The 22,536-nt window shown below is 43.9% G+C and overlaps 1 pseudogene; it reads left to right on the top strand.

Annotated features, from left to right (window-relative positions):
* The first annotated feature begins 19,198 nt into the window (after nucleotides 1-19,198).
* Nucleotides 19,199-19,378, top strand: LOC144825716 (U2 spliceosomal RNA; annotated as a pseudogene).
* The last annotated feature ends 3,158 nt before the right edge of the window (nucleotides 19,379-22,536 follow it).

Genomic DNA, 22,536 nt, shown 5'->3' with positions numbered 1-22,536 from the left:
ATTGTGCTATGGGGAACAAAGCATCGATTTGATTGTCCAAAAGCAGAGGCAACATAGATGCTCCCGTCACTAATTTTTTTCTTTTATTATGTTTGTTCCTGTTGAGCAGTTTTTGGCTACCTGTTTATTTTTTTCTTCAAAAAAATCCCAAAAATATATAAAATTGTTCAAAAAACACAAAAAAAATCTAAAACAAAAATAAGACAAAAAAACCAATTCTTGTAAGAACTAACTTCACTTCTCCAATAAGAGCTATAGTTGTTATATACTGTCATACTTTATTTGAATGAATGTGTAGTGTATAAATGAATGACTGAAATGAGTAAGTGAAGGTGAAGGAAGGGACTGAGTGAAGGAGTGAGGAAAGGGGAGTATGGTGAGTGAGAGAAGGGGAGTCAATGAATGAGGGAAAGAAGGGGACTATGGGTAGGTGAGAGGTAAGGGGAGTGAAAGAGTAAGGGAAGGGCAGTAAAGAAAGTGGAGTGAGGGAGGGGGAGTGAGAAGGGGAGCAGGGTAGGGAGGCAGGGAAGGGGAGTAAGGGACGGAGAGGAGGAGGTAGAGTAGGGTAAGGGGAGTGAATGTAAGGGAAGTGGAGTGACGGTGAGGGAAGGGGTATGAGGATGAGAAAAAGGGGGTAAGGGAAAGTGAGGGACTGGGAGTGAGGGTGAGAGAAGGGGAGTGAGGGGAAGGAGGGAGTTAAGGAAGGGGAGTAAGTGATGGAGAGGGGGTGGTAGAGCAGGGTAAGGGGAGTGAAGGTAAGGGAAGTTGAGTGATGGTGAGGGTAGGGGTATGAGTATGAGAAAAAAGGGGGTAAGGGAAAGTGAGGGAATGGAGGTTAGAGAAGGGGAGTGAGGGGAAGGAGGGAGTTAGGAAAAGGGAGTAAGGGAAGGGGAATAAGGGATGTAGTGAGGGAAGGAGAGTGAGGGGTAGTGAGGGAAAGGGAGTGAGAAAGGGAAAGGGAGTGAGACACACACAAGAGGAGGTGGAGTGGGGAAAAAGGAGTGAGGTTGAGTGAAGGGCAGTGACAGTTCGTGAAGGAGTATGGTATGCGTTCTATATACCATAACAACTTGCGTTACAACATGGAAGGCATTTATAGAGGAGACGGTGTACTAGTCTTTTTAGAGCCAACCAACATCTAAACACTCAAACTTGTTATTTAACTGTATTTTTTTGTCTTTTTTTGGCGATGTAAGTGCACCGTGTGCGAACCCCGTGATTTAAAAAAAAAGAAATTTTTTTTGGGGCCTTGGGGTCCTTAAGGGACCTCCTGAGAATGCCTAGGGGGTCAGGGAGTCTCTACCCTGCCCCCTTTTCACGTTCTCCATTTTTGTTTTTGGCTCTCTTCTGCCTCGGAGACACAAAATGGCGGGCAACACTTCCTGGTTTCGACCGATTGTAATTTTGACAGACGTCTAACAGCAAATCAGAATTCCGCTCACGCACACCCGATACACGCACCGTATGCGCACGATGCGCGCACAGAGTGCTGCAGGATATATATATTTTTTTTCTTTTGATTTTCTCAGAAACTACTGGAGGGATTAACACCATTTAAGCAAAAGCATGATCTACGAATCAGACTCTAATATTTTGCCAAATTTCTTGTAATTCCGTTCAGCAGTTCGGGCTGTAGCCGTGTCTAATCATCCTATGGAAAATAACATGGGGAAAACAGGTTTTGGGACCCCCCCTTTTTTCTCAGCCCCCACTTGACAAATCCCCCCAAAACTTTCAGGGAAGGAGCGGAGCAGAGCGGAGCAGAGCCGGCTATCTTCTTTGAGAGATTTGCGAAGATTCAACAACCGGCGCCAAAGTTATTCCCAATAGAATGTTGTGGATTTCCTATGGAAACTAGGTCCTAACTATAACTACCTACTGGCGACCGCCAGTAGGTAATATATATATATATATATATATATATATATATATTGAAATGACGATTTCACAGGTTGAGGAAAGTAGGACCCACACCGATCCAGGTACGATTAAGTTGATTTATTCTTCGGCAAAAAACAGACGCGTTTCGGGCACACAAGCTCTTGGTCACATGACCATGGTCCTGAGTCACGTGTATAAATACTTTTTACTTCATGAAAATAAACAGCAGACTCTGGATTTACAACATCATCCAGAGACTGCGAGGTTTGTTTATAAATTAAAATAAATGAAAATAAATTCTCACTGAGCGAACATAAGAATAGTGGCTAACTCTTTAAGCTTGCTACATTCTTGTGCAGACATACAAGTTAATATACACTTTTGGCGAATGTTATTTCTTGCATTTGGCAGAGTAATGGGTATAGTACTCTTTGTGTAACACAACAATGTCATGCATAAGCTTGCTATCCCTATGAAAGAGCTAGCACAGGTCTCAGCTTATCTTAATTCAGTGTTTCAAATGGGTTTAATTAAAGGTAAACAGAAAAGAAATAGATCTAACAAAAAGGGGTTTAATAAGCTGGTGCGTTCTTGGGTATGGTACCCATGATAGCTATGCAGGTTGTACAACTCATGAACTATATAGTGCTCAAAATTGGTTATCTCCTCGGGCATAATAGAAAATGATTGTGAAAACATGAATTTGAGTCATTCAAAAAGTAATGGAGAGTGCGAATGTGCTCATAGGTTCTATCTGTGGTTCGTGACTCATTCATTCCTTCCAACATGGTCAATCTAAGAGGAGGAAAACAGAAATAGCAAGAGTTATTATAGAAAGCGGTAAAATACAAAAAGTATGCCAAACTTTCATTGCTACAAGAATGAGAACAAACACCCCTAGATCAGTTAAACATTTCTGAAACAAATTATCATTACCAGGACAAAGTAAGAGTAGGTCCCAAAAGGAAAGGGGATTAACAAAAAACTTTTCATAAAGAAACAATTTGGAACCGGAATTCCTATCAAGTATCAGGAGGCAATTGGATTCATGTAATCAGAGATGTACATACATTTCCTTATCAATATTCATCCATATAGGGGTGACACTCCCGGCTTGAAGAATAAATCTGGATTCTGATCTACGCAGGGCCAAAGTTCTATTCCCCCTCTGGGGTTCTTAGGGATTGAGTCAAGCGCAAAGTATTTGGCTTGCGTCCAATCACTGTCATAGTGTGTGTTGAAATGTCTGGCTGTGCTGTATGAGAAGTCTCTATTGGTGATTGCGCGCCAATGCTCTAGTTTTCGCTTTTTGACAGGGAAGGTAGTGGAGCCTATGTACCACTTGTCACAGGGACAAGTGATAACATACACCACATATTCTGTGCTCCACTGAATGTTTTTGTGAATGCACCACTTTCCGTTTGTTCTTTGTAGTACCACCTCCCTCACATTCACACTGTGACTACACGCTTTACATTTCCCACATTTGTGGAACCCTCCTCTTGCTGTCAGCCAAGATTGTTTCTTACTCTCCAAATGACTTCTTACGATTTGGTATTTTATGGATTTCCCTTTTCTGTAAGTTATCACTGGATGTGGGCCTAACTTGGTTTTCAGAACTTTGTCTTGCAACAAAATGTCCCATCTTTTCATGACAATCTGGCTGAACTGTGGTGATTGGGCATTGTAGGTGGTTATCAGTCTGATGGTGGAATCAGATTTGTTTTGGCATTTTTGGGGTGCTTTATAGAGTGCCTCACTTCTTTTGATAGTGTCAACTTTCTCTTCCCCTTTCTTCAGCATATTGGCGTGATACCCTTTAGCTTTGAATCTTCTGTACATTTCAGTTTTGTTACTTTCAAACTCCTCTGTGCTGCAATTCCCTTTAGCACGAAGAAATTCGCTAAAGGGACTAGCCCACCCAAAACTGGGTGGGTGGCAACTTGAAGCATGAAGCAGTGAGTTGCCAGCTGTTTTCTTCCTGAACACCTCTGTCTCTAGTTTGTTGTTATTAACTGTTACCTTAACATCCCGAAAGTCCACACTCTCCTGACTGTATTGCATGGTAAATCTAAGGTTGAGACTATCCTGGTTGAGTGCTTTGACAAAGTTCAGAAGGTCTCTCTCATTGCACTCCCAGACAAAGAAGACGTTGTCAATGTACCTTAGCCAGATATTGACCCTGGTGGTCCAATGTTCCAGGGCATCACTCCTGAGCATGTGTATCCAAACACCTCGTTACTGCTCCAAATCCTCGGAAAAACGAGTGCGGACCCAGATAAGTGCTTAAATTAACGTGTTTTGCCAAAGTCTGCCATGATGCGTTTCTGACGAATTAGCGGCCTTGATCACATGACAATGCTTAGACATTATCACCTCCTTTTAAAGTGCAAGTGCTTCACATGAACAATGGACATAGAAAATATACTTTTCCACTTCAGTTTGTTTTTATGCTTAAATGCTTTGAAAACCGATGACACTTCAGATACCATTTGTAATAGCAGTAAAATACAAGAGTAGTCAACATAATATACATGCCATAATTGTCTTTCATAGATATCCATTGTGTATGTTTTTCAACTGAAACTGCTTGAATGCTTGATTCAAATAAACCATTATATAGTCCAAAGTTAAAAATAAAAATAACCATAAAGAGTGCCCACTCATAAGTGTGGAAATGAAAAATAAAAGTGAGAAAAAAATATTTATAATTTTTTGAAATTTGAAAACAGGGACTTGTTAGGTCCGTCACTCAATGCTTTGGAATAACAAATTATTGAAATTCCATAGTTTTGGGGCTGGAGATGTTGGAACAAATCCTATTCTTTGACATCTTTATATTTTCTGTTGGTCTCCAAATTTCTGACCCTACAGAAAATGAGCTCCACATATTTCCTACAAAAAAAGTGACTATGTGCTACAGTACCTGATTATAAAGTGCCAATATGCCTTAAAGTGCTGAGTGCTCGGGGGTCTCGAGGTTTAAATGCTGCAAATTGTAAGAGACCTAATATATTAGACTATCTTGTGTCTATAGTAACAGATTAATACAAAATGTTCCAATAAAGTGATTTCAAAGGAAGCAACATTGTGGCTCATGAATTCATCAATAAATATATTCATAAATTAATTTAAATACAAACTGTTCCTCAATGATTAGGAATTAGACACATAAAACATGACAATATGCCCTAAACCAACCATTAAAACATCTACATGTATAAATATGAATATAAATACCAATAAAACCCTATAAAACATATAAGACTAATATATAAATAGACCTCATTGACCAATTCATTTCTTATTGCAGATTAAGAGTGACCAATTGATACTGATGATTCCAAGATTTTCTGCCTATTTAATCTCAATATCCTCATTGCTGCTACAGATGCGTTGGATGCGCAACATCTCCCCATAAGGGATACTTTTTTATAAGAAGGGGAGGTTGAGCACTTAACGCATGCAACACTGTGTTGCTGGCCGTGGGTTTTCTAAAGGGAGTGGTTGTTAAAAAGTTGTTTTCAACTTGGATCTGTACATCTAAAAAAGTCACTGTATGTCTGCTTATAGTAGATGTAAATTGCTAATTAATATCATTATGGTTGATCTGATCAAAGAATTCAATAGCGCCTTCCTCACTTCCTCTCCACACAATAACCAGATCATCAATGAAACACAACCAGGAAATAACTTTTGTGTCAAGAATTTCCTTATATTGCCTCATGAGGACCAGCTACTCCCACCAGCCCATAAACAAACAGGCATAGTTGGGCGAGAAGCTGGCCCCCATTGCTACTCCTTCGATTTGCTGATACATTTGACCATTGAAGAGGAATAGGTTGTTTTCTTGACAAAAGAGCAGCTTGTCCAGTAACATTTTTGTGTGCTGTGCATATATAATAGGCCTGGTGTTTAAAAAGTACTCCACAGCGCGTATCCCATCCTTGTTGCAGATACATGTGTACAAGGAGGATACGTACAGAGCTATGAGCAACTATCCAGAACTCCAACTTATATCCCTTATCTTTCTTAGAAAATCACATGTATCCTGTACGTATGACTTCAGCTTTTTAACAAACACCTGCAAAAATTAATCAATATATCTGGATACGTTCTCTAATGGTCCATCGCAAGCTGCGATGATAGGCCTGCTCGGTGGTCTGTTAATGTTCTTATGAATTTGTGGTATAAAATAGTTCACCGGGACCAGGGGGATGCTCCTTTTTAATGAACTTATATTCCTCCCTACTGAGGAGTCCTAGACTTTTCCATGTCAGTAGGTGTTTGAACAAAGAGTCCTGTGTACTTTTGAATTTTAGTGGAGAACTTTTTTATCGCACTGCTTATCACTTAATTGACTATATGCCTCTTTCATATATTCCTCTGATGGCCATAGGACGATATTAACGCCCTTGTCAGAGTTTCTAATCACCACATTTTCTTTTTATAGCTTGGCAATTAATTGGTTGTATTTCCTTTCCCTGTTAGTGTATTTTCTGTTTTAATTTGAGTCCCAACATGCTTGCTGAAGACATCCAAGCCATCTTGGGCCATAATTGGAACAAATTTAGATTTCTTCTTAAAGGGAGTTGATGGTCTTGCATTCATTCCTAGGGGGAATAGGGGCTGGTCCTGATTGCCTATATAGATACAGCTTTCCAATTCACGCAGATCCTGATATAAGACTATATAAGAGACCGTTAGGCCAGGGGGTCATCACTGTTCAATACGGGTACTGTGATGTTCGTTTAGTCCGATGTTTATCTTTGTTGATGAAATTTCTTGAGTTTCAATTTCCTAATGTACTTGTAAATGTCCGCTCTTGCTCTGTTGTAATTCGAATTAGATTTGGGGCAATGAGACAGTCCCAAAGATAGTAGCTGGGCTTCTGCTGCATAGAGGTCTATGTTGGCCAAATTGATGGTGGTGTTTGCATCTTGACTTTTTGCTTTGCTTTCAGAACTTTCATTGCCCTCTCCAATCATCACATAATTGACGCTTGCTTCGACCCGACCCCGTTTCTTGGCCTCCATGCCTCCTGCAGGCCTGGCATCTCCCCCTTCTTCTTTGTGATTTGGTTTTGTGGCTGATCCCTTGTCGCAAGGCCACAACATTTCCTTTCTGCCCCGTTTTGAAATGTCCAACTCTTCCCCCAGAATTAACTTGATACCATTGTGCTCGATATAACTTCTCACACTTTCATTTTCTATTTCACTCGCTGGTACAGAACTTAAATCAGATATCAATGTCAATTCAGTCCGTTGTTAACCTTTGTCCCCTTAGTTACCTGCTTGCATGCGTCTATTCACAGTTGCTGTTCATCTAGCAAATGTAAGAATGTGGCTGTTGGCATAGTCATCACGGTCCCTTTTGAATTTGTATGCCATTCTTGTTTAAATTTTTTATTCTTCCTTTCACAGCCTCATTGCCATTTCCTCCTGCAACTTTTGTCTGGGACGGGAGTCTCCTACCTGCTGTTTATTATCGTTTTCCAAAGCCTAAATTCTAGTCTGCAGTTCCGCTCTATCGATCTCCGCATACTTGACCAGTATCTGCACCAGTCTGCAGGACGATTCAAGATTGTTTTCTCCCCATTCTGCCATCATGAACGGGTTAGGCGCCTCGTAGCTGGGGGCGATCATTATGCAGAGGCCCCTGAGGATTCTGCCTACATCCAGATACCTTTTGAGCGAGCACGTTCCCACCATTTTGATTGCCCCTGGCGTTTAATCTTTTCCAGTATTCTACAATTTTTCTTTAATCTACTGACTCTGATGCTCTGTTCCTCAGTTCCCCCATTACTGGCATTTGACAGATCCGCTGGGGAATCTGAAAACATTTCCTCTGCGGCTAACTCGCAGTTCCTAAGCGTGTCAGCTTACATCTTGGCTTTAGGTAAATGAAAAGTTTTCTGCTTTCACCCCTGACAGTATGAATCCCGTCGCAGGCTGCAGAAAAGCACACTTCCTAACCTGTGCGTTGCTTCTTAACTGTGTACCTTCCGTGTCGAGCAGCTGTACGCAAAAACTGTCCCGGTGTCCACTCAGCCGAGTAAGCCTCCGAGTCCGGCACCGCAGCTTCGCTCAGCACTGACTCGTACTGCTTTCCAATGCGTGTATCGCATAACACAGGGGACTCTGTCAGTTCCATTCCGAACTTTCTGAAGGGGCCGGAGGTCCACGCCAAAGTGGAACAACGAGCCCGTAGTGCCACAGGCAGAACAGCTGGGAACAAAAGACTGTCAGCTATGGAGCCTGCTTCCTGGGAGGGGGTCCACGAGCCGGCGGCAATCTAAGCCGGTCAAATATCCAAACACCTCGTTACTGCTTCAAATCCTCAGAAAAACGAGCGCAGACCCAGATAAGTGTTTAAATTAATTTATTTCACCAAAGTCTGCCATGACGCGTTTCTGCCGAACTAGCAACCTTGATCACATGACAATGCTTAGATATTACCACCGCCTTTTAAAGTGCAAGTGCTTCACATGAACAATGGACATAGTAAATGTTATTTTCCACCTCAGTTTGTTTTCATGCGTGAATGTTTTGAAAAACATTGACATTTCATATACCATTTGTAATAACTGTAAAATACAAGAGTATTCAACATAATATACATGACATAAGTGTCTTTCATAGATATCCACTGTGTATGTTTTTCAACTATAAATATATGTATATATATATATTACCTACTGGCAGTCGCCAGTAAGTAGCTATAGTTAGGACCTTGTTTCTTTTCAAAAGGCATTTTTTATTTTGCCAATATCTTTAGCGCCATTTGACAAATCTTCACGAAATTTTCAAAACAAATTTTTCACTCAAGTCAGCTCCTGTCTTGAAAGTTTGGGGGTGATTCATCAAGCGGAGGCTGAGAAAAAAGGGGGTCCCAAAACATGTTTCCCTCATGTTAATTTCCATGGCAATTTTGAAACAGGTTACAGACCGAACTGTAAATCCGTTCAATAGTTCCTGAGAAAATATAGATATCTGAGCACCGAGGAGGAGGAGTGACTCCTACCAAGCACAAGCTGACTACTGATGGGCCTCCAACACTCCAAACCAGGAAGTGTTGGCAGTCATCCTGAGACTCGGTAACGAGTCACAAGAAATCAGTGGAAAAACAGGTGACAAACAAGTAAAGGGGGCAGGGTAGAAACACCCTGTCCCCCTAGACCTGCTGGGGGGGGGTCCCTCAGGGACCCCCAGGCCCAAAAAAAGCATTTTTAAAAAAAAGAAATTGGCAGAATTCACACTGGGTGCGCAAATCCTTCCAGAAAATAAAAAAATATATAGCGTGGACTCCACGCTTCATTAGCTGTAAGCTCCTGGGTGGGCCAGGTCCCGGGGGCATTGCCAAAATATATACCAGCCCCAGAGACCGCCACCTTCCCGAGGCCTAAATTAATTTTTTTTACACAAATATGGTTAGGGGGGCCTCACAGACCGCCCCCAAGCCCAAGCCCTGAGGAAAACCTCTCCCTGGGCCTTTATTCAATTATTTGCTTGGAGCCTCTTGGATCCCCCCAAGCCCCGGGGGACCACCACCACCCCTGGGCTATGTTAAAGGTTGGGAGGGAGCCGTTCTTGGCCCTGGGGACCGCCACCCCCAGGGCAGGCTCCTGCCATGTCCCGGTCATTTTATATCATTTTATATAATTCAATAAACAACAACAAAAATGCTCTCATGTAACAAATAGGTTGTAGCACGCCCTTTCCACAGTGGAACGTGATGGACCCAATGATGAAGCATGCCACCAAGTGGCAACCCTGGTGGGTGAGGATTATATAAGAAAACCTAGCATTTTTGTTTTTCTCGTGTAGAGTTAGTCCATACAAACAGTAGGGCTCTGTTTGGTTCTGACACCATTGACAATATTGGTGTTTCCTAAAGTTTTAAAACTATGTTGGTTTTTACAGGTTGTGAAAACCATCACTGTGCTCAAACTCTAAAATAACATTTACACCACCAAACTGCCAATAGACCAGAGGTACACTGAGCCTCATTTACAAAGATTTGGCATTGGGCAACACCGGAAGTGTGCCAGAGCCAGAGCACAATATGGAGTCTAGTGCCAATGCAGGTACACTTGCACCATGGTTGAAGGGGGTCTGCATTGTTGGCAGGATTGTTTTTGTGCAGGACGGGACACCTTCCTGCACAAAAACAATCCATGGAGGTGTTTTCCTCTATGTGTGCTGCAGAATGCAACACACATAGAAAGAGGAGAAAACCAGGAGAAACAAATATATTTCTACTCATTACGCCTGCCCTGGGGAGGTGTACAGTTTTGATGCATTCCCAGGTTTACAGATCCTTGTAAATATGGGATCACAGAGCTCAATCAATCAATCAGGGAATTTTGAAGCGTGCTACTTACCCATGGGGATCTCAAGGCGCTGGAATGGGAAGAGCATCCCCGGTCAGTCGAAGAGCTAAATAAACCATATTTACAATACTTGTGCCTCAGTAGGTACTGGTACTCTAACAAAGGCATTCCTAGGTACCATTCAGAAAAAAAATCAAATACCCAAAAAGCGAATTAGCCGCCACATGCAATTAAGTCTGTCCACAATGAGTCACGAATATATCCACTATATGTGTTGTAAGAAAATGTATCAATTTCCTCAGTGCACGATAACAGACACACGAAACACTCAATTCAATGAACTTTAAAAAAAACGAGCAAAGTATCCCCACTGTAACAGAACCACAAGGAAAAGAAAACAACATATTTTGACGTTGCCACTTTAATAAGCAAATTAACAACGTGGGGACATGGAAACTAACAATTTGGGGCCATTAAAAGGTCAGTATACTACTAAATATAATTTCTTGTAGTTGTGTCTTATGAGTAACACACATGTACTGGAGTATGCAGCTTGGAAATCTATTGGCAGTTTCCCACATTCATTCATTTATTCCCCTATTGCTCTCCCAGTGTACATCTGACATACCTTCCAACCGTCTCACATTTTTGATTTCCATAACCTCTTCCAATTTTCTATTTGCCTTTTCCATCCTTAGCATGTTCAATTCATCTTACTATTCTACCTCAAGCCTCATCTTTTTCCACCTAAACCTCTGTCTGCCTTCCTCCTCTTCCTGTCTTAATTCCCTCCACCCCCCAACTCCATAACGCCCCAACTAATTCTAATAATATAGTATCACATGCAATTTTTTCCTCAAATAATCACTCCACTACAGACACAAAAAGGAAATACCAAACATTACAATTTATGACCATAATTGCTTTAACTTTTACAAATGGAGACCTTTACTGTGAAAACAAAAAACACTTACTTTTTTTTCTTTTTAAGCAAACTCCTTGACGCTTCCACCACATTTACTGACCACTGTCCTCACTGTACTCCGGAATAAATGAAGACAGCATGAAAATGCAGCAAATTAAGATTGCTGCACTTCCAGGCCATCTTCATTTACATGCATCTGCAGAAGTATTTGCTCCCCCCTGGGAACCGATCCAAGCCCCCCAAAGGGTGCGCGCCCCACATTTTAAAGACCTCTACCTTACACCGTATCTACGAGGCCATGAAATGGCACGCAAGGTGGCTTTGTGTTGCCTCATAGATATTGGGTTGCATCTCCGCACTTCTGGAGCATCATAGAATGCTAAAACACTTGCCACTCAAGGTGCTTGGAAATAAGCCCCACTGTTCCTTCCAAATAGACAATTTGCCTGTGTTGATGTTTCTTAGAGTTATAGCACAAAATTGATTTTCACAGGCTCTGACACATTGTCTAGTGAGGAGGAATGGTCTATCTCTTGAAAGCTTGAGAACAATAGGTAAACAGACACACCTCTTCATCCCTGATAAATGGAAATGTGCAATTACCGGGATGTACTCATTAGTGGAAGGAGCTTATTTTATACTATGTGTTATTTATCAGATAATACCTGTAAATGGAGTATTCAAGTACTTTTGTACCACTGTGTTATCTGGACCGATGCAAGTATTGTAAGAGGGGTTGAAAAGTTTAATCGGATTCCCAAAGCCTCTCTGTCTGCAGGTAGAGTTCATGGAAGGGTGGGTAAGGATGCAGTCTTTGCCAAGATAGTGCACAAGGGGTGGAGCTTTTCTTTGGGGTTCTGGAGTGGCATTTTTGTTTTAATGCACATGCTGCTAAATAGAAGGTGACAGGTCATGAGAGGGACACAGAGAAAGATTAGAGGAAGGAATGGAGCAGCAGAGATTGCTAAACTATGCCAGTTTTCGACATGCATGACCAATATATTAATGTCCCAGCTGTTAGAAAATTAGGAATATCACCCCCTTATCAGTACATACAAATATAATATGGAACATGCTCTCGAGATGCCATAATAGTCCCTGACTGATATGTAGTGAAAGCAAAAACAGTAATGTAATGGTTCAAATGAATACAGATGAGTTTATATTAAGTTCTCTTCATGGATGATGTCCATTCCTCTGCCAACTCTTAAAACATTAAAAATGAGTGGTATTTTTCTTTTGGAATTGTGGCAGCTCCGAAGGCAGAGTCAAAGCAGATAAACAGCTGTTCAGCCAGACTAATGAAATCATTAGTAGTAGATGGACTTGCCTAAAACCACATTTTGAAATGCTGACCTTGATATCAGCAATTGTTGCAGAAATTTGAAAGGCAAATGTTCAGGAAATAAATATGTATTTTCTATATTTTAAGGAGTTGGGGCTTGTTTGTACACCAATTTAGCATAATGTACCTCTTTTTCCTGAGTTACAAAAAAGATATTTTCATGGATACCCTACTGACTTTTTTTGCAGGCTCGGCTCATACTTAAGATCCATGACTCCACTCTTTCCATGAATTATCTGGCTTGGCCATCTCTCAGTGGCGGCTGGCATCTACCGAGAGGGGGTCAGGAATGCTTGAGAAAGCACAAATAAAAAATATTAAAAAACATTAAAACACTTACTGAGACACACCAACCTCTTCCTTTCACTTCTTTCTTCCTCTGCAACCCGGCCAGTAGGAAACTCCCTTGAACAATACTGGCGCTGCTCTCATACCATAGCAGGGCCGGACTGGCCATAGCGGGCACCGGGCAATCCCCCGGTGCGCCGCACTGGTGGGGGCCGGTTTTGGGCCCCAGGGGGCCGGTTTTGTTACAGGGCCGTTTTTGCAGCATAGCTGCAAAATCGGCCCTGTACCAAAATAAGCCAAAAACCAGCCCTGCAAAGAGATCGGCGGCACCTCCAAACCCCCGAGTGGGGAGAGGGGGGGCCAGCCGAGCACTTTGCCAGGGCCGGTTGTGGCTCCCAGTCCGGCCCGGACCATGAGAGCAGCACCCTTATTGGGGGGAGCAGTCTCACTTGGTGCTCCACAGCGCTATAGAGGCTTGCACTTGCTCTAATCCAGCTGTCTAAAGACAGCTGGATTAGAAGTGTCTAAAGTGAGCATGTGTGCCTGGCCATCACAAGACGGGCTCCAAAAAGACATGCACACTTTAAACAGTGCATTTGCAGCCCACCCACCGCCCTGCTGCTGTCACTCAGCGGCGGGCCTGCCCTTGACCTGACGCTTTTTTTCAGGACGGGGGATGAAAAATAAAATGGTCATGAATTACCATTTTATTTTTCATCTCTGGGGCTTTGGGAGAGTTTTAAGTGAGGTGACACTCCTCCACTGTATATCTGTATAAGTTTCTATGTGAGGACTGGAGGCAGGGTTTATGCATCACCCTTCTCCACTTCATTCACAGAGCAGCAATTCCCAAACTCACTTGTCTAAAAGCCAATCAGCTATATTTCCAAGAATGCGTAAAGTAGCAAAAACACAATCATCCAATCATCATAGTTGTTGATCTAATACACATCCTTAGTGTCTACGGGTCCTCCTTTTTTATTGCTCAGCAACACAAAGTTAAGTTACCCAACTTTTTCTTAAGTATTGGATTTCTTTGTTATTGATTTGGCTATGTTTGCTGTTTTATTGAATTTGGTTAGTATTGATTTTGTTACTTTATAAATGGTAGCTTTGATGGTCACACATTCTTGTGGCACATCATGCTTTGGGGTAGTTAGAAGACTTGTGTCTCTAGTAGACAGCCGCCCAGGCACCCAGTCATTGAGAAGTCCGAATGCATGAATTACACAAGCCTGGAATGCCTGTGGTGACCCTGGTGTGGCTGCATAGTGGAGTGGACGCTACACAAGACCCGCAGAACAAGTGTTTCTTCTAACGTGAGAATACATCCCCCATCACACAAAGGCTGTGCTTGGCGCTGCACTTTTCGAGGGGGTGCTTGTGTGCCCAGCTCTCAAGGAGGAGCACGAGATGAGCTGTATCTTCCTTGGAGTTTAGGCTTCATACCTCTCTTTCCCTTAGACAGCCCGTGCTGGAATGACTCTGGGAGAAAATGTGTACTTTAAAAAAGCACAGGTTTTGTTTCTAGAAGCAGCTTCGCTTGCATTTTGAGTAGGGTGATACGTTCTGTCAGTCTTAACAATAATTGTTCATTCATTATACTGTATGTGCGGTCAGAATATGGTGGTTTGTAGATGTAGTGACCCAGAGTCACAGTCAGCAGTCTAGTGTTTTGTATGCCAACACACTGAACACCCACCCACCACTGATGTCACTGGTCAGGTGACACAGTTCTAATAAAAGAGGCTGAGCCCACGTGCTCTGGGCCAGTTGTACCATGTAGCTCACTGTGTCTGCATCAGTTCTTTCCAGCATGAGGGCCCAGGGCCCCCAACATTACATTGGCGATGAGGAGGGCGGACGCTAGCCACGCGTGCCGCAGATAAAAGAAAAACCCCCGGAAAGAAGAAGGGAAGTGCCCATGTGCAGGACACCCCTCCGGGGAAGCGGCGCCGGCCGCCGAGAGGCCCGAGGGGCGTGTGCTGTGCCCCGGGCCTGAAGATCCATGAGGAGGTGACCGGGAGCCCACCCCACACCTCCATGCCCAGCGTGAGCATCCAGGCGTGACGTGAAAGTGCAGCGGACCGACCAGAGCCCACCTGTGCCGGCCGCAAGTGAGGCCCCACCGTAGCGGAGCCCACCCGCGGATCAAGAGTGGCCCGTTGGCCGAAGGTAGGCCCATGCCGTGACCAGCACCGAAAGCGGAGCCCACCCGCAACGGTCACAACAGTGCAAATGGCAGCTGCCTGCTAGCGCCGCCCGAGAACACACTACAAAGCGGTGCCCACCCGCATGAACGTTGCGCCCCGCCGAGCGGCCAACTATAAACTGTACATGGAAGCAGGACCAGCGGAGCCCACCCGCGGCCTGCCTGCAGCGTCTCCCGTCCCGCAGCGTAGGTGAAGTGCGGCGGTGAGGCGAGTGAGCCCGCAGCTTGTGGAGAGCTGCCGGGCCCTAAGTAAATGAAGCGGAGCCCACCCGCTACAAGTACTGACTGTGCCCCCAAACAGTGCAGACATCATCCCGACAGTCAAGCAAGGCTCGCGGAGCCCACCCGCGGCCTGCTAACAGCGACCCCTGTCCAGCCCTGCCGCGTGTGATTCCCCACCACGCAAAGTGTGAATGAGAGGCTGCTGCGGGCGGGGTTAACGAGGAGAGAGACTGCACTGCCTTTCCCCTGTCATCCTTCAGAACAGTGAAGCACAGCACCGGCAGCTCCCTCAGCAGCGGTTTCCCCAAAGGGAAGGAAATAGCCTGACCGACACCAGCAACCCTGATCCTGGTCTGAAGCACTTAACACCCCCAAGCACCAACAGCATACGGGGTGCGAATCGCAGCCCAGGCGATTGTAGGCAACAAAGGCAAAACGGCAAGAAGGTGTCCGGGCATATAAGATAGAAATTAAATGCCTACCATATGTGGAGTGCCGGCGCAGCCGAGGTAGAAGAAGGGGAAGCAAGCAGGCCTGGTGGGGGGTCCCGTAAGTGAGGCCCTCAGAGCAGGGCAAGAAGAAACCACCGAGTGACAGAGTACAGAGCTGACGGTGGTTTAGAAGATGTGCAACACTGGCACCTTGTAGCTGATCACGGAACTGCACCTGCAATCCACAATAAAACTGCAAAAAGCATTGCACAAAGCAAGAAATCCCAGCACAGTGATTGCAAACCCATTGTCACGGCACAGTGACCCAGGACATCCACACAGCAGTACAAGACTGACACCACAACGCCACGCAAGCCAGCAACGCCAGCAGCGCCGGGACGCGCCAGAAGCAAAGATTTGCGCAGGACAGCGCAAGGAGTGAAGGAACCCCACACCCGCACGACAGGACCGCGCAGTACTGCGCCAGAACATGCCAGGAGCGCCAGAAATCAGGAGCGCCAGAGTGACGCTGCACAGCGACACGCCAATGCCACAGAACAACACTGCGCAGGAACGCGCAAGGAGTGAAGGAACTCCACACCTCAGGACCAAACAGCACTGCGCAGGAATGCGCACGGAGTGAAGGAACTCCACGTCACCACGACTGAGTGACGCAGGGAACGCGTCCTCGGAGACCTGTCAGTAGGTCACAGCGAAGATGACTTGCCAGAAAGTCACCGCCAGAACCTGACCAGTCAGATGGTCACCCGGAAAAGAAAGGAAAGAAGACGTGGACCAGTCAGTTGGTCGCCTGAAAGGAAAGGAAGAAGCTGACCAGGCAGATGGTCACCCGGAAAGAAAAGGAGAAGATGACCAGTCAGATGGTCACCCGGAAAGAAAAGGAGAAGATGACCAGTTAGATGGTCGCCCGGAAAGAAAAGGAGATGACCAGTCAGATGGTCGCCCGGAAAGAAAAGGAGAAGATGACCAGTCAGATGGTCGCCCGGAATGAAAAGGAGAAGATGACCTGCCAGAAGGTCACGACTGCAAAGATGACTTGCCAGAAAGTCAAAGCTAAAGTAACTGAATAGTCTGACATGAAGACCGACGTGAAGTTCAAGAAGAGGTCCATGGACGGGACCCAGAAGAGGTCTGATAACACCGACCCGAAGTAAAGGAGGAGCGACAGGAAGAAAGGTGCGATGCCTGGTGTTGGTCATTGGAAGAAGAGAAGGCGTGTCCTAAGGGTAGGATGCAACCAGGGAGACTCGTGTGGAGTGCACGCCATACGAAGATGGCCTGGGTGGTTGAAGAAAAGAAAAGGGACCAACCACGTCGTGAAAGGAAAGGTGGAGAAGAAGGGAAGTGAGTGCCACGGTGCCACTAGAAGATCACAAGAAGAAAAGAGGTGTGACCAGTCAACACACACACCAGAAGAAGAAGATGGTGACCTGCACCAGAACACCGGAATGCAGCGGAGAACAAGGCCTGGCATGAACACCGGCAGCACAAGTCAATGATATCCACCTACGAGCCATCCATCCAGGTGGCGATCACAGAAGAGGGCAAGTTTGGACTGTTGACAACAATCTACCTTTGGGGTTGAGCGGAAGATTGGACGGCGAGAGTGCTCATACATCCGGCTGAGGAACTGACCACTCCACACCAACCCGTGGCAGCCCAAGTATCAAAGGCCTCAAGGGACATCTGGTGTCAGCAAGTCCCGCAAGAGAGACAGATCCACAACGGTGCGTCTGCAAGACCCACGGGGAGGAAAGCTTCGCGTGCAAGAAAAGAGTCAACAGCGTAACCTTCAGGTGGAACTAGGACACAACGGTGAAGATCGTGGAGCGCCCCGCTCCCGGCCCGAAGGCTATGGTGGAGCAACATGACCGACAACACCAGTCCAGTGGAAGCCTGGCAAAGAGGTCCTCCCGGACATCTTGTGAGAGAAGAACACCGGCGAGAGGGACATCCTAGTGAGAGGGATGTATGCACCTACTCCTTTCATCTGCCCAGAAATACTTTGAAGCCTGCCCAGAGACATCACCAAAGACCAGGACTGAAGAGGAGAACCGAGAAGACAAACAATACTCAGATCATGTCACCCTTCTCTCTAACTACCAACTGTCACCAGTGGTGCCAAGCAAAGGCAAGACCGAGAACAACGTTCAGGCGGCGCAGACAGAAGATAGGACCCGCCGAATAACGGCAAACCATGCCACAGTGACTCATGAGTCCTGGATGCAGTAACTACACCATCTGCGACCTGCAATCCGCCAAAGAGACTCACTTCAAATCATCGAGTCCAGTGTTATATTTTTGGTGTGTTTTCTTTCCCACAGGTTGAACCTTTTGTCGTGGGGTTTTGAAAACTGTACTTTTCTTCCCATAGGTTTTGGACTTCTTTTGTTTGACTTTTCGCCAAGTTTGGGAGGGATGTAGTGACCCAGAGTCACAGTCAGCAGTCTAGTCTTTTGTATGCCAAAACACTGAACACCCACCCACCACTGATGTCACTGGTCAGGCGACACAGTTCTAATAAAAGAGGCCGAGCCCACGTGCTCTGGGCCAGTTGTACCATGTGGCTCACTGTGTCTGCGTCAGTTCTTTCCAGCATGAGGGCCCAGGGCCCCCAACATTACAGTAATCAATACTTTCATGGCACTGAAGACGATCAAAATGAACCCTACAAAGAAAAAAAGGGTGTTCTGTGCCAGATCCCACTGAGAGGAGCTCTCTTTCAGCGGTAGTCTGACGTTTCGGATGGTACTTCATCAGGTTGGAGATCTACGCAGGTAATTGCAGTGTATGAAGCACCCGTGGGAGACCTCTGCTATGAGATAATGAGAGGGGTTCGAATCCCTAGGCCCCAGATCTGTGCTTCTGGCCTCTGGGACGCCATTGCTGGCAAAGCTATATTTCCTGGCAGGATAATGAATGTGTAACCAGCTAGGCTTTGCCAGCAATCTTGGATGTTGACAAAGAGTGTTTGATGTCAGAGCTTTCTTGGATATTATTGTCAAGATGGTGACCACGAGGGGAGGAACCTTTAGTTTTACCAGGAAAAGACCAATCCTCAGTCAACTTCTTATCTGGTACTTTCAGAGAATTGAAACTGTATGTGGCTTGTTCAATTAAGACTTAGGCGGTATGGTGGCAGAGGAAACCAACCTTTCAGTAGTAATGAAGATAGATTTTTCTAGGTTTCTTCCCCTCCCTTTTTTGGATGGACTAGGAGGATGATGATGTAGTAATTGGATCTAAGGCTCTGGTGCTAGGGTGTGTCTGCTCAATTCAAATACATGGATGGGCTGTCAGGATGGACTTTTTAAGACCATTTTCAAAGGTGGTAATTAAGCTTTAAATATGCATATTCCTCGCCTCCAGTCCTGGCATACAATATTAAAATTCCTAGCTACAGAAAAGAAAAGTTTCGATTTTATTACAGCGATAGAGGCAAGGATTTTTCCACCCTAGGATCATTATATAAGCTGATCAAATCTCCCCAGTTAACGTCTTTGATGGAATAAGTAAATATTTTGTGTTTATTATCATGCTGATCTCTTCTCGGCCTTTTGGCTAAGACCAAGTGTAGTATCTGTTCTTATCAGTTTTAATCATGCTGTGCCAGAGATGACACTTGACATACAAGCTGTCCTTAATGATGTGGGGATCTGGCGACCTATTCACATCGGTAAATATGCATGTGTAGAATTACTACAAGCAGATTAAATCTTTTGGGGTAAAATTACAACTTCTGGCTAGCCAAGATTTGCAAGTAAAAAGTTACTTAAATGATTAGACTTATGTGTCCCTTACCCCTGTCCCTGAAATATGGGGTGAGGTCACTTAAAATGACATACACAACTGTAAAGTTTCTACTATAGAGGAGCAGCTTTACAACTGTATTTCATGTTCCGCACACTTGGCGGCAACTGAGCTATTGGTGCGAAGATCACTCTATAGTAAAGGATACAGAAAAGTGTAAAGGTTTTCTTTAGTTTAAATTAATAAACCAAATTCCCACCTAAAGTAAAATAATATATTTTTATGTATTTAAAAATATTTAAAGGAATGCATACAATTAATTAAAAGTAATTTCATTATTTTAATAAAAATAATGCTACATTATTTTTTAAACAATAGTTATTAAAATATTTAAACATAAACTAAAATATATTTTGTTAATAGATATTTTTTCCAACTTTACATTGCATATTAGTTATATTTTAAACCGTTTAAATAATTTGATTTAATTCAAAAAAAATTTCTTTGCCATTTTATTTTAAGTCACTATCTCCATTATTGTCTATGGAGGGTGTAGCAGTGTGTGGTGCTGGCCTGACTCCAGCTGTGAGCTGCAGTGCATTTACTACAGTTTGGGGAAATTTTTGGCTGCAGCAAACTACACGAGTGCAGTTTGTGAATTACATTGGGCATTGAATTACAATGGGCTTACTTTTATGTGAATGAGTGCATCTCCCTCCCTTAGCCTGCATTAGCTCCTCCCTAGCTCCCTAACTATTTTCCATCAACCCCCCCATCCATTACACATTAACTAATAAAACATATAATAAGATGTCCATGGATGTTCACAGTTAGGGTGGAGATATACGCACATAGGAGAGGTGACGGTGTCGATTACATCAGCTGTAGGAGTGTGTAAAACTTGCATATTTTGCTGTGGCTTAATTACACGAAATGTCAGCATAATTATAGGAAACTGAGTGTAAATATGCAAATTGCATTTAACATTCAAAAAATTACCTGAAAAATTCAACTGCAAAATGTAAGTTCAAGTTGATTTCAGGTTGCTCACGTTCCAAGCACTGCTGTTCACATTTAGATTTGTAGTTTTGCGCTCAAAAATGACAAGAAGAAATAGCTTGGGTAAGAAATCAACTTAAAATGTTTGGTGATCACATACATTAAAGGAACTGCTGCTCGCTTTCAAAACACTGTTGCACTCGTTTGGATCTGTAGTTTCACACTCAAATGTTAACTGAATTACATGCTCAGGTAAAATATCTTCCTGAAAAGCCACTAATGTTCAAAATTATCTGAACATCTTGCTTTAAAATGTCTAATTGAAATTATGCGATGTGTTGTAATGGTGTTTAACGTGCCCTCATGATAGGTGCAGAACAGAAGGATGACTAAGTAGAGGTCTGCATGATAATGCTGCTTCACATGAAGAAAGAACTGAGGGAAAAGAGGGAAAAGATTGAAAGGATATTTTTGGACAATGGACTGTGATGATTAGTGAACTGTGTGTTTGTTACCTTTCCCCCATTCTTGGGATATGTCGTTTATTGTTTATTCGAGAAGTGAACTAGGGAACTTCTGCTGAATAAAGGGAGTAAAAATGAATGATGCATAATCCATGCCTTCATGTCCTTATTGGAATTGAAACTTTCTGCCTCTGTAGCTCCGTAATTTTACAGTCTTCCGAAGAAGGAGCATCACATGGCTGTTTTATACGACATTGCAGTTTGTCACAGAGCATAGTCAGTGATTCTACCCTGTGACAACTGAGGAAATGTGTGGTCAAGGTAGGTGAGTGATGTTCGACTTTGATACTGGACAGCAACCTATAACCCCTGTGGCATGGATTCAATCATCATAGCTAGGGTTTACTCATCCCACTTCTATGGAATTGTTGGCCGGTAAGCCTTACACAGAGATGTCATTCTAACTTTCATTTGCACTTTGCTGCAAACCATTTCTTCCAGAAAGTGAGTTCAGAACTGCTGTTCAAGCCCTCACGCTCTTGTCTTTTGAGGGTAAAAATGACCTAATATGTGCTACCACAACTCCTCACCACACCACTTAGGGAAATTCTGCATGCCACAGCACGTCTCACTAACAGCCTGAAGAAATATGATCACATCACCCAATTCCCTAGGAACTCCATTGACTCTTCTTGCCACCCCACATCATCTTCAAAAACAACTACATCATTAACCCCTTCGACGCTCATGACGAGCTGGGCTCGTCATGAGGTAGCCTCCTGCTACGCTCATGACGAGCCCAGCTCGTCATGAATAATGGGTTTTTGTAAAGAAGAGCACAGGAGGGGAATTTCGCTAGCGCTCATGTGGTTAACAAAGTCATCTGGAAAAGCACCCCACTTACCTTGCAGACAACCTTGTCATCTCTGGTGGTTCTCAGCACACCCACAGCCAGGACAGCATCAGACTGCCGACTAAGAAGTGTAATAAAGGAAAACCAAGACTGGAGACCTTTTCCATCTATTCATCCGTGGTCTGGAACGACATACCAGTATCCATCAGAACCACTCCAACACTGCTCCAGTTTAAGAAAGAATTGATAGCTCACTTCTTTAAAGAATATTGAGCTAGAATGCATTAACTGTCCACAAACCTGGTTCCTCTCCCATTACTTGTTAACTTTATGCTTGTCTTTGACCATGTATAGCACTCTGCTGCCTTTCGACTAGGTTAATGTAATAGAAATACCATATACAAACATATAAGAAATTGGATTATTGGTTGACAAGGGTGGAAGTCCCACTCAAGGAAGAAACATCAATCCTTGCCAGGGTGAGTGACAAAATTCTATAAATACCCTGTGCCCCTCTGGTAGCTTGGCACAAGCAGTAAGGCTTAACTTAGAGACAATGTATAAAGTATTTATGCAGCACACAAACACTAATAAAGTTAACACAGCACACAAGAAAAATTCCAAACCAATATGGAAAAATAGTGTACATTTTAATAAGTAAAATGGTAAAAGAATGTTTCAAAGTTTAAAGTGAAAATAGCACCTAAAAGCACAAAGCTCCAACTGTGGTGTTGGAACAGAAATGTCCTCTGCATGGTAAAGGAGGTTTACCCCTGTCCTGAGTACCAAACTGTACTGATGTCTGGATCCCTA

The sequence above is a fragment of the Lissotriton helveticus genome, chromosome 3_1, assembly GCF_964261635.1.
Source record: "Lissotriton helveticus chromosome 3_1, aLisHel1.1, whole genome shotgun sequence".
In the NCBI taxonomy this organism is placed as follows: Eukaryota; Metazoa; Chordata; class Amphibia; order Caudata; family Salamandridae; genus Lissotriton; species Lissotriton helveticus.
This window is presented reverse-complemented; position numbering and strand designations above follow the sequence as displayed.